We start from the raw sequence: 12,818 nt of genomic DNA, 5'->3' as shown, positions 1-12,818 counted from the left end.
CCTGCCAGCTAGCACAGCAGGCTCTCACTGAGCTCAGGTCCCACTCTCCACAGGTGCTTCTCAATCATGCTTTCCAGCATCAACCCTCACACACATGGCCTCTGATCACCCACTGACCATGTCTGCCTCCCAGCACCCTACCCTGTTCCATTCCAGCTTCCTCCCTTCATGCTGTCCTTTTCACCACTGCCAGCATGGTAAAGGTGCCATCAGAGCAGGATGAGTTGGCTGGGTATGGACAACTTAGAGACATCCTTGAGAGGGAAAGATAATGGTGAGGCTTCACAGGAGAGAAGACTGGACTTGCAGAGGGGGAGTAGGACTTGAATGGTGGTACAGAGATGCTGCGCTTTGATGGGATATCTTTCTTCTCTCTGAGGATGGAGAGGGACCCATCTAGTCCCTAAGTAACAGGGAGCCAGGAGATGAGGCAGATATAACAAGGCTGGCAGTACAGGGGCTTGGCAAACAGGGCCTGTCTTACAACAATGTCTATGCAAGATGAGCAGGGGAGGCCCAATTACAGGAGCCAGGTTCAGCTGCAAGACCAAGTCATCCGGAAAGACTGTAATGACAAGCAGGTCCAAGGTCCATCTGGGAAATTGATCTGTAGGCCGGAGTCAGTCTCCATGCTGCTAACCAGTGTTAGACACAGTCCAGAGACTGCCAGGCAGGCAGTTCATGTGTCAGAGGGGAAGGAGATAGTTCCAGTGGAGTGTCAGCAACAAACCCTTGCTTTCTGACAGGTCTGGGTAGCTGAGGGGCTGGCAGCAGTCATGGCCACACAGATGAGACACACTGGTCAGTTATGCTCTGGTGCTGGCTGAGAGCAAGCTGTCCAGGGAGGTGGTAAAGTCACCATCCTGGAGGTGTTCAAGAAACATGTAGATGTCGTACTTAGGGACATGGTTTAGTGGGCAGTATTGGCGATAGGCGGACTAGATGATCTTAGAGGTCTTCTCCAACCTTAATGATTCTGTGATTCTATGATGACAGTGTGGGGAGGTCCCTTCTGAGGCCAATTGGTGCTTCCCATTGCCTGCTCAAGGCCTGCTTCATTTTTGTCCAAATTCCTCTGAAAGACACCCAGTGACACAGGCTTCCAACTGCCTGTAACAGTGCCTCCTCTGGAGAAGAGATGACAGGGGAGGGAAGATGTAGTAAAGATAGTAAATAGGTATTATAAAAATTGAATGGAATAAAAGAGATGAAAATAGATTAATGCTCACTATCTTTTCTCTTTTCAAAAGATATCAGAACAAGAGGTAGGTGCAAAGAAAGTATAAGGCTTCTTCATACAGCATGCCTTCATCCTTAGATACCTTGACTCAGGGGAGTGTGAGTAAAAAGCATTTATGTTGTTTCATAAAATAAATGGGCAGAGAAACTGCAGAGGAAGAACACAATTAAATGCAGAGATTCAACATCTGTCTCTCAGGCTGCTGGAAGCTAAAAGAATATTTGGAGGGACTGACTACATACTTCCATGCTCTTGTATCTTCCACAAGGAATTTGCCACTGGACAGTCTCACAGCCAGGATATGCAGTTAAATGGTCTTTTATTCTGATCTGGCTCAGCTGTCTTCATTCATTCTACTAATGAAATTCTGTGGTGACACTACCATTTCTCCCAGAACAGCCCCACACTTGCTATTTGAATATCTGGTGAGTGATTCCCTGTCCTAGGCTGGGTTTTCATCTTTGCAATCTTTCCCTGCCAGGGTGATATCTTTCAGAAGGGTCAAGGAGATAGGAGGGAGCTTGCCTGGTAGGTAGATCAAAGAATTTAGAGGACAGAAGTTTTCCAGAGATGGAGAGGAGATCAACACTAAACTGTATCATCTTGGATTATTTGTTCTTTCTCTTAAAAGGCCACCTGTGAATGCTTTGTCTTCAGGATGGTAACAGCAGTGGGAAGCAAGAAAATCTTTCAGAAAATAGTTCTTTATTACCTGAGGGAAGCTCAGGAATTTCTCCAACTTTTCTCAGTCTTTTGGAGGTAAGGGATTACTCCTCTGTCAATGGCAGTCTGGTCCACCTTGCTTAATCAGGGGGAAATTATCTCTCAAGAGCTGTAGCTACATTGAATCAACCTTCAGCATCCCACGTCTGAAAGTAATCAAGAGCATAAGAAATGTGCCCTTAATCAAATGGCCCATCTAACCCAATGTTTTCCTCCAACAACAGCAGTAATAGATAATGGTTAAAGGCACATATCTACCCACTTTCTGCAGTCTGTTTTCCTAGTAATCTTCCAACATCTAAAAGTCTTGCGTTATGGAAGCTGGAGGGTGAAACCCTGTCCAGTTCTTTTAATATCATAAATTCATTTCATCCCTTTTTTGAACCCACCAATAGCATTGGCCTCTACAATCTCCTGTGGCATCAAGTTCCACACGTTTACTCAATACTATGTAAAACAATACTTCCCTTGTTTGTTTTAATTCCTTTTATACTAAATTCATGGTGTATCCTCTAAGTTGTCATGTTGCAGAACTTGGTGAAAGACAGATTCACCTTGTCCCTCATCTTCATGATTTTTAAATCTCAGTCATATCTTCTCTCAACTTTACCATCTCTCCAAAAGAAGAGCTTTCCAGTAATCTCTCATAAAGCAACTACTCCATGCCTGATCTCTGCTGCCCTTCTCTTTACCTTCTGTAATTTCATCGTGTCTTTCTTGAAATATAGAGACCAGAACAGCTCCCAGAGCTCAAGATCAGAATGCACAGAGATTTTATCTAGAGCTAAAATGGCACTCTCTGTCTAATTTTAGTCACTATTATCAATATGCCCAACATTTCTTTTGGCTGTCGCCAAAAGGGTAATAAATGCAAATTCCAAGGTCTCGTTCCTAACTTGAAACTGCAGATCTGAGTTCTGAGATCAGCATCATGTAGGCATGGGTTAGATTCTTTTCTCTAAATAAGAAATATTTTCTCTCCTTCATCCTGAAAAGTACCAAGTGAGACCCATCTTTTGCTCATCTTTCATTCCACAAAATTACCTTTCCTCTAACCCTGCAGTAATTTAGTTCCTTTACTTACTCTCAGTGAGGAACTTTGTCAAGGGGGCTTTGGAAGTCTGAACGTATTATTTTGCCTGTCTCGTCTCTAGCCACATGCATATTAACATCGTTCCAGAACCCCATCCTTCCAGAATCCAGCATGGCCATAATTTCCACTTACAGAAGCCATATTAACTCTTTCTCAACAGATGGTTTTCACATACTTGTCAATCTTACTGTTTATTATAGACACCACTTTCTGGCCACAGAAGGAAGTCAGATTCCCCACTTACTTTTCATAGCAGGAGTTACACTGGCAATCCACAAGGATTCTGGCACAGATACATTAATGACAGGTTATACAGCTTGGCCAGCAGTTCATGGTTTCACATTTGAATTCCTTCACGACTTTCAGGAAAATGTCATCCAATCATGGTGACTTATAAATATTCAAGGTATCAGTTTGGTCTTATTTCAAGAATAACCTGTCTTTTCTGATCAGTCTACTGCAAACATGTCATCAGGAGTTGAAATCTTCCCAACAAACAGGGTACTTCATGCTCACTGGTAGAAGGAACTGTATCTCAAGGCTTCTCTTCCAGGAATAGATAAAAGAAAAGAGCTTGAAAGCTTTCTAAACTCCTTGGCAGAAACATTTGAAGTCTGATGCCTTGGCAAAAAATCTACCTCTAAAAAGCAGACTTGTCTTGTCACTTTCCTGAAAGCATGATCAGTAGTGTGGCTGCTGCTGCATCTTCAAGGTCGTACTATTCAGAGGCAGAGGCAAGAAACTGAGATCAATGTGGAAAAATACAACACATGACACTAGGGTGTGATATTAAACTAAGTGAAAGTATATTAATTATTTGGTTTCACTTAACTGCTTCGAAATTCAGTGTCACGGAAGTGATGTGTTGCATCTAAACCCTTCAAGCATTCATTTATCTGCACTGGTAACTTCCCAGGACCCACAGTACAGTTTTGTCACTGTGGTCCCATGATCCATCTCTGGTATGAGATCAGACAAATACACATGAGTGCCTGAAGATGTGCAACAAAAGTAAGGGAGAGACACACAAATAAGCAAGCAAAATCAAAACAGGAAGAAAAAAATTCCTTGTCCTGGTGAGACATTATTGGATGGACATGTATGAGGGAGTAGGGAATTCAGCTTCAACAGCCTTGTTACCACATTATTCTTTCTCCACTGAAAAAGAAGGCAAAACAGTCTTGGCTGCCTTAATGAGCCTCTGCTTCTTGCTAGCCTGGGTTTCCCTCCATGTAGGAGCTGCCTACTCCTTCAGTCCTTAGAGATGTATCAGTTTGCACTGTACATCCAGGGAACTGCCCTCTGAAGGATGATCTGCAGGCATGACATGAGCTGTACGGCACCCAGTGGTGCTCCATCCTTAGGGGAACTCAGATCCAATTGAATTCATCCAGAGTGGAGATTTCATCAGTCTCCGTGATCAAATGAAAACTGAAGCTTCACTCTTGGGAGGTTCAGAGTCCTCCCTCATGAGAGAGTTGGTTCATGAGGTTCCAGGTTCTTTTCTCCAAAGACACTGAGACATTCTGGTCAACATGGCTAGCTGTCAGTGATAAAACCAGGACAGTAAATAGATATTTTCCTCCATTAGGAAAGACGCACATCAAAACTTCTTCCATACTAGACATGCAAACTCTTTAAATGCTATCTATCTCCTGGAATCTCTGCAGATCTTCACTATTTCTACAGCAGATGAAATGACAACAGCATTTGTGATGATCTGGCTGGAGTACGAATCAGATGCCTCTATGTAATGTTGCCCAGTGGCTTTCTGCCACAGCTTGGAAAGCTGAAAGCTCTCTAGCTAATGCATTATTTTATTTCAGTGATCTCATGTTTAAAGCATCATTTCCTTAGCCCGAGGCTCTCTCGTGGGGTCAGTAAATTCCACTTTCAAAGAAGGTTTTAATTCCTTGGTGAGTGACAAGCTAGAATGGTGATGTGAGTCCTAATCCCTCTTTTGAGTAGTGAATGGAGCTTCTCATTAGTACATCAGACATGCTACCAAATATATCCTCAGCTTCTCCTCATTAGTACATCAGACATGCTATCAAAGATATCATGGGACTAGCAATCATCAGTTTGCAACAAGCCAGCTGGACAACAAGAAATGGAAAGGTCTTCTTCCAACTCCACCAGCCTGCCAGGCCTCTGCTGTGGACCCTCCTTCCTCCCCTTCTACTGGTGTAGCACGAGACAGTGCACACAGTTCTATTCTCTCCCATGTCTTTTCTCTCCTTCAAACAATCATTCCTCAATTTCCTTGGGAGAAGAAAATTAATACTTAAAATATGTTCTTCTTTATTCATTACTGCTCTATTTCCTTCTCTTTTGAATTAATTTCTAGGTCCTTGTCATTCTACTGAAACATCCTAACATGTTCCTTTTCTACTCCCTGTGCTTCTACCACTTGGTATCAGCACAGTGAAACAAATACATTAAGAGATAAGCAAGGGAGGGAGTGGGGGACACCGCCGAAAATCAGAGACAACCATTTTCCCCAGGCTGCTTTTGTTTCACTGAGGATTAATTTCCATTATCCCAAAAACCTTACTGTCCACTTCCCTGCCATTATCCTGGGTTCTGCATTTCCTAGGAATGTAACTTCTCAGTTTGGCAGAAGATATGAAAATGACCTGGCAATAGCCATGAAGTAACATGACAAGGTCATTTTTCTCCTGCAGTGCCATTGCAGCGCAATGGAGGAAGACTTGCTATAGTGAGCAGTGTTTGTCTCCTTATCCTTGCCCATTAAGTCAAGGATACTCATGCCGTTTAGGAAGTATCATCATTGTCAGTGACTTTTTCACCCTGACAACCCAGTTCTCCTTGTCCTGCCCTACTATCGGCCTCCTGCACCTTTCCCTTACCTTTCTGTTGTGTTTCCATCCCTCTGTGCTGACAGAGACATTCAACAGATTCTTGTCAGGCAAAAAGTCTCTGCACATGTAAGAGGCACTTGGACTAGTGAAGGTGTCCTTAAAGGGTCAGCCCTGGGTCTTTTTGCCCTTTGTTATAATGGATCTTTTTCTTCTATCTGAGATGCACGAGCCCTCTACTTTTCCCACAACTTTCTGACTTTCAGCAGTCCACTTTCTGCTCTTTTCAGTGCATGACTCCTGATTTCCACTACCTTTCCACTCCATAGACAGACAGATAGATAGGGATGGGCCTCAGCAGTATTTTGTAAAGGCAGAAAGACAGGATTAAGTGAGCTCTAGCCATGTTGCCAGCCATGTAATACAAGCCTAGTCCTACCTGGAAGCCCTTTGGCTATGGATAACAATTTTGAGATGACATAACCAGCAAAGACTGTTTAAGCAAAGTGCCCTGCTAACCAGGCTACACAGATTGTAGCCTGGCTCAGACTACAAGGGGAACAAGTTCATGGCTTCTTGCAACAGCCTTCACAGAGCCAAACACAACAGTTTGCTTTCTGCTTTGGTATTACACAGCAAAGTGGCAACAGCAAGCACTGGGAACAGCAAGGGCTGGGAACAAGAAGCAATAAATAACATATCTGAAGGGCATCATTACTTTTGGTCTTCTGGCTTTCACTGATTTTAATGATGTGAATTTATAGCTGCATTAGCTATTTATCATATCTGAAAATATAAAGGGTAGCAATGGAATCGTCTCATTTTCCCATAGCTAACTTCAATTTAATCTTTAGCTCTTGAACAGGAGACATGATGAGGCCTCCAGGTGCTTCACAATGGAGGGAAAAGCCATTAACAGGAAGAGAGAACAAACCATTGCTTGAGCCACAGCAGAGTATTCACACAGCCAAAAATAAGACCAGAAGGTCTTCTTCTTGCACTGGTTCTTACACTGGGCCCTGCTGGTAACACCAGTAATAGTTACCTTCTCCTTTTGTTCAAAAGAGTCAAAGGAAGCCATAGTGTTTTGTCTGACTGCTTTTGTTGTTTTATTTTTAACTGAGAGCAATTGATTTTCGGTTATCAGGCCACTGACGTATTCTGGCAATTTTCTTAATTTTATGAAGAGTCTGGAAAAATGAATGATTCTTCAAGAAATATTCAACAATTGGTAAGCTCAGCACGTGGTAGAAAACCTGAAGAACAGTTTAATAGGGCAGATAATTTCTGATCCCCTTAGCAAATAACTTTATCATAGCTTTGCCTATGTTTATGGCAAACCACCAGCCCAGATACAAGATTTGCTCACCAGCTCTGAGTATAGCTGAGGCTGGAAGGAAAAGAAATGTATTGCCACAGGTGTCACCATCTGCTCCACCGTATGAAAGGGGAACTTTGTTTTGGAGCTTTACTAGCCCATTACAGTCCCCACTTTCTGAAGCTACATTTTCTGGTATTTGCTGAACTTTGATATACTGCAGAGACAAAGACCAGAAACAGGCAAATAAGCAAAATGTGCTGAGGGAGATTTCTAAGGGCATAAAGAGGAGACAGGCACCAAACTCTTGTTACTCTTCTCAGGAAGCTCTGCAACAAGGTACTTTCTGTGGTGCTACCTTCATTTTTCCTTGTCTTCAGTGAAATGAAGCTAGGTTGTTTTGTGTCCCTGTGACAAGCACACTTCCCTGAAAAACAGTCCCAAAGCTAAGCTACTATTCATTGCCTGCAATGAAACACAATGAAATGTCAATAGCCAAAGGAGCGAAGTCCAGTTTGATTAAAACCCCTGGTGTGTAGGCAATTACAGTTTGAAATAGCAAGTATAGTATGCCTGTGGTTGTGGCCAAAATGAATTACAACAAAGTCGTCAGATGGGTTAAATCTGAATCTACTGATGTAGTAACCTCTTCCCCTCACCCATCAATTTTTCCTGTTGATAGAAAAAAAAATCATAGAATCATAAAATCATGAGACTATCTTGGTTGGATAAGACGTTTGAGATCACCAAGTCCAACCATCAGCCTAACTTATGAAGTCCCATCACTAAATCATGTCCTTCAGTGCCATGTCCATATATCTCAGTTACCACCAGAGACGGGGACTTTGGCACTGCCCTGGGAACATTCCAATGTAAGAGACATGCTGTCTTTGGCTCTTTCTGGTGACCAAAGTGTTGGGCTGCTGCTTGATTGCAGTGAGAGGACATCACCAACAGCTTCCCTTCATCTCAGGGTCCTGGGGCACAGTGCTGGTACATGCATGGGACTGCAGTGGGCAGACTGTGGTTACAGCGTGCCGGAAGTGTAGGAAGATATGGGTTTCGTGCTCAGCTGTGGGACCAAGCTGGTTCTAACCTTCTCCCCTCTCCTTCCCGTGATGCTACATTGGTTCAGCTGGTTGCTCCTCTTAATCTGGGAACCTCTCTTATCCAGCAGTTCTCATTCAGCTTCTTCCCTAGGATCTACTCTGAAAGAAGACAAAGTCAACCCCCACTCCCTGAGACCCAGCATCGGAATTCCCTGGAGCCAGATGTTGCTGTTGGGTAATGCAAATTCAGCCTGGGAAGGAGAGCTGCTAATCATAATTGTACAGCTGGAACTGTGCGGAAAGCATATCGTTAAAGCAAGTGCACAGTCTTGTGTAATCTACCATAAAGTGTAAATACCATCCTGCCCACTGGCTGGAAGACAATAGATATATATATTTATACTATTTGCACATTAATTTGTGGGTATTTTGGCACTGCTATGTCTGAGAAAGGGGAAGTACTTTTCTATCTCCCATCTGACTACAAGCTGCACACTGAAAGACCATACCTGTTTGCAACGTGGAAGCCATAAAAGCTGAAAAAAATTGTCAAAATAAAATACTGACTATCAATTTTAGACACCTTGGTAAAAAGAAACAATAAAGGCTAACAGAGAGGAATGGAGAAAATAGGGAAGACTTGAAGATTCATCAAGCATCAGTTGTTGCCATCAAGATTGCACTGAAAGCCCAGAGAAGAGTTCCTACTCAGTAAGCAAAAGGAGAAGCAAATGGAGAATTAACAGTGAAGTCTGTGTAATATGAAACTGATTATAAATACCAGATGTTACCAAAAAATTTGTATCAGAGAATAGAAATGAGGATCCAGAATTTAACTTATTAGAAGGCAGAGGATCCGGTGATTTAGATTCAAGTTATGTTCTAATATTTTCTTTAACATGAAGGATTCAGTATTCTTTGAGAACAGGAGATTATCAGCAGTGGACAGGATATGATTTCTTGTTCTTCAGGACACTGATCTTCACCGTCTTCACCTAACTTGTCCAGTCCCTGTGGTTTTCCTCAGGAAGTTCACTTTAGTCCATTCCATTTCCTTCCTTGGTATAACAGTTTCTCAGTGGCCAAAATCCCACTCAGTCTACAGAAGGTGGGAGTAGGATTCTTCTAGGTTCTCTCTTCCTGCAATGTTTAAAAAATAGCTGTAGGTTCCCTGCAGGGAAGAATTCTACAAGTTTTTCTATGTAGTACTGCTTATTCAAGGCTGTTAACAAATAACTTTGCTTACGAAATTACTTACAGAAAGCCAAAACTTCTGATGTTCGTTCCTGTGTCACTCTCATCCAAGGAAAGGGGAAGAAGGACAGCACCAGCTGACAGTGTTGCTGTTCAAATTTCTCTTCATATGCTGCAGCCTTAGAAGGGAGAAATGCATATGAGGGGTTTTACTGGAAAAAAAAAAAAATTACAGAAGGTTAACATTTCATATTCCACATGCACAGTGCCAACAGGGAATCACTCCCAGAATGATTAAATTGGCAAGGCAGACTGTTGGAATTGGATAGATCTACAAAAATACTGTGCTGACAGAAGGACTTCTGTAATGTCATAACCTATATGCCTGTATGTCAGTGCTTTCCAGACATAAAGGACATTCTCAAATGCCAGTTTTGTGAATATATGAATTTTTCAGTGAAGTAGATGTTAACATTGTCAAAATTCTGAATCTTCTGTCTCAAGTCCTGTATTTCTACAGCCTCCAGTGATGGCAAATATGAATATATGATGAAATGCAACACCTGTCCTAGAGCAAGGCACTCTGAATTCTCCAAGGATGATTAATTTTGACAAAATTCTCCTAACAATGCTGCTCACAGTTTCACTATTGCCGTGTCTCCAACAAAATTCAGCAAAGCTTAGCCCAGTTCTCAGAGACATCTGCTCGTTCACATAAAAAAAAAAAAAAAAAAAAAAAAAAGAATCCTGCAATCTGGCATGGCCAGCTGAGATATTACTGATTGTCTTCTGTGAAACATATTGGTAGGGCATTAATAAAGGAAACTGAGAGCTTCTTTATTTAAAATCCATGTTAGGCAGTGGTTGTGGAGTGTTTGATCTCGTCATCTCTGTCTGTTCTCATAGCAGCCCCAATAAATTAGGCAGGAATCCACAGGTGGGAACTCAGTTCCCACTTTACAGGCTTTCTGAGCCCCATGCCCAAGTCACCCTCTGGGAAGATTCACACATCATTATCCTCAGGTTTCAGCAGAGCTGAGTGGACATGTGCATGGGACGTGGCTGCACCAGTAAAAGGAGGTGTCTGCCATTCCTCCCTGCCACCATTTTCTCCTGGGCATGCTGAGGGAGGGACTGAAGGGGAGGGTAACTGCATGAGGGAGCTGCCAGGCATGTCTGGCAGAGGGAATGGGGGAAAAGGAATACAGGAGGGCAATGGAGATGCACCTTCAGGGGAAATACTCCATGAAAGCTGAAAAAGCCCCTTGGGATTTCACTGAAGGGAAATTTGGCCATGCTTAGCACAGCACCTGCATTTATTTCCCCAGCATCAAAGATGCAGGCAAAGTCTCACCAAACAAATATATGGAGAAAGAAAAATGGAAGAAAAGAGGACTGAAACACAGTTATATTTCTCTCACAGCTAGTCTATCATTAGGGCTGTATTGTGGGATCTATGTGTTACCCATCCTGATCACAGAATCACAGAATGGCCTGGGTTGGAAGGGACCTCAAGGATCATGAATCTTCAACCCCCCTGCCAGGCAGGGCCACCAACCTCCCCATTTACTAGACCAGGTTGCCCAGAGCCCCATCCAACCTGACCTTGAACACCTCCAGGGACGGGGCATCCACAACCTCTCTGGGCAGCCCGTTCCAGCCCCTCACCACTCTCCTGGTAAAGAACTTCTCCCTAACATCCAACCTAAATCTTCCCTCTTTCCACTTAAAACCGTTCCCCCTTGTTGTCCTGCTGTTATCTACCCTTTCAAAGAGTTTACTCCCTTCCTGTTTATAGGCTCCCTGATGCCTGATTCAATAGCAGTACAGAGAAATCTGATGGCACTGGAAGGATTTAAGGAGGTGAGGATTTATGTTGAGGTCAATGCTGTGTTAGACTCAACTCTGATTGAGAGAGGAGAGCAACTGCCTGAGACCATGTGAGATGACAGAGGATTTGCATCAAGTTGATTATGAAATGATGCAATGCACTTTCCTGGGGGGGTGGGAAAAGGAAGCATCAGCATCAGAAGCTGAGCTGGCAGTGGGGCTTTTAATGAAGATAATGCAAAGGAGGAAGCAGTGGAGGACACTGGTGCTTTGTGGAAGAGATGTTATTAAATGTCACAGGATCCTGATGTGGAGGACAGGCAGATAGTGTAGCAAGAGATCATTGCAGCTGCATCCATATGTCTGCAAGTGTTTCAGAATCAAGAAGCAGCATATAGAGGGGGAGATACCAGCATGTATCTGGGACAGGAGAACAACAAGCCCTTAAGAAAGGCTGAGGCTTCGGGGTAGCTTACTGCTATCTAGTGTCAGAGAACTAGTAATAAAAGTATCTGTCTATCTGTAAATGCCTCGAGAATGAGAAAGGTAAAGGGAAAGTGTTGGCTATCATCTGGAAGAAGAACTAATCCCACAAAATCTGGTAAAGACTGAAGTATCCAGAACCCTGTTGAGTTCAATATTCACAGAATAAGTCAGTGTTAGCCATATCCTGGAAGAAATGCAATTATCGAAGAAGAAGTGCAGATGTAAGAAGGAGAAAGATAAATTAGAACAATTAGATGTGGGCAGGTTTGCAGCTCACTTGAGATGCTGAGGCAGCTCTCCAAAACATTGGCCATTATGTCTTTGCAAGGCATTTCCATGGAAGAAAGGAAGACCCTGGTAAATTTTAAAGCTATTCAGGCTAGCTGTAATACCCAAAAGTTGTTAAAATAAATAATCCCAAATCCGGTTGATAGACACAGAGTAGATGTTAAAGATGCTAAAGGAAATAACAAGATGGCAGCCAAGATGAAATCCCTGCCCTTGAGCCCTACTCCCACTGGAGCACTGTCTGGAAATGGAGGAAGAAGGATTCAAAGTCTTCACTCACTTGTTTTTTCTATGTCCTATGTATGGCTGATGACAGTCTTCTGTTCCTACTTAGTTCTTATTTCTCTTCTGTTTTCCATTCTTCCAGTCTCTTCGTGTCCCACCATCTAACACCCTTGTTCAGTTCCTTCTTTGCTCGTTCTGCATACTCCTCTAGTCTCCTCACATCTCTCCAGTGCTTCAGTCATATCTCTCAACCTTCTGTAGCCCCTTTCCATTCTGTAGACATTTCTTCCCATTGTTCTGCTCTCTTCCTCTCTTTGTAGTGCTTTCTCAGGTTCAATTTTGTGAGTTCTGAACATAACAAAATGTCCCAGCCAAAATGTCCAACAAAATGTCCCAGCCTTCAAAAGTCCCTGCTCTGCCATATAAATAACTTCCTGTCCTGATCTTAGTTCACTCTGTCCTTGAGGGCAGTTCTTTCTAGATGGAAAAAAATAGAGCGTGCATTCCTATTTTCAAAGGTATAAAAAAATGCAGTACCTATCTATGGATACTG

This window comes from Gallus gallus, chromosome 2, assembly GCF_016699485.2.
Source record: "Gallus gallus isolate bGalGal1 chromosome 2, bGalGal1.mat.broiler.GRCg7b, whole genome shotgun sequence".
Lineage (NCBI taxonomy): Eukaryota > Metazoa > Chordata > Aves > Galliformes > Phasianidae > Gallus > Gallus gallus.
Note: the sequence above shows the minus strand (reverse complement) of the source record.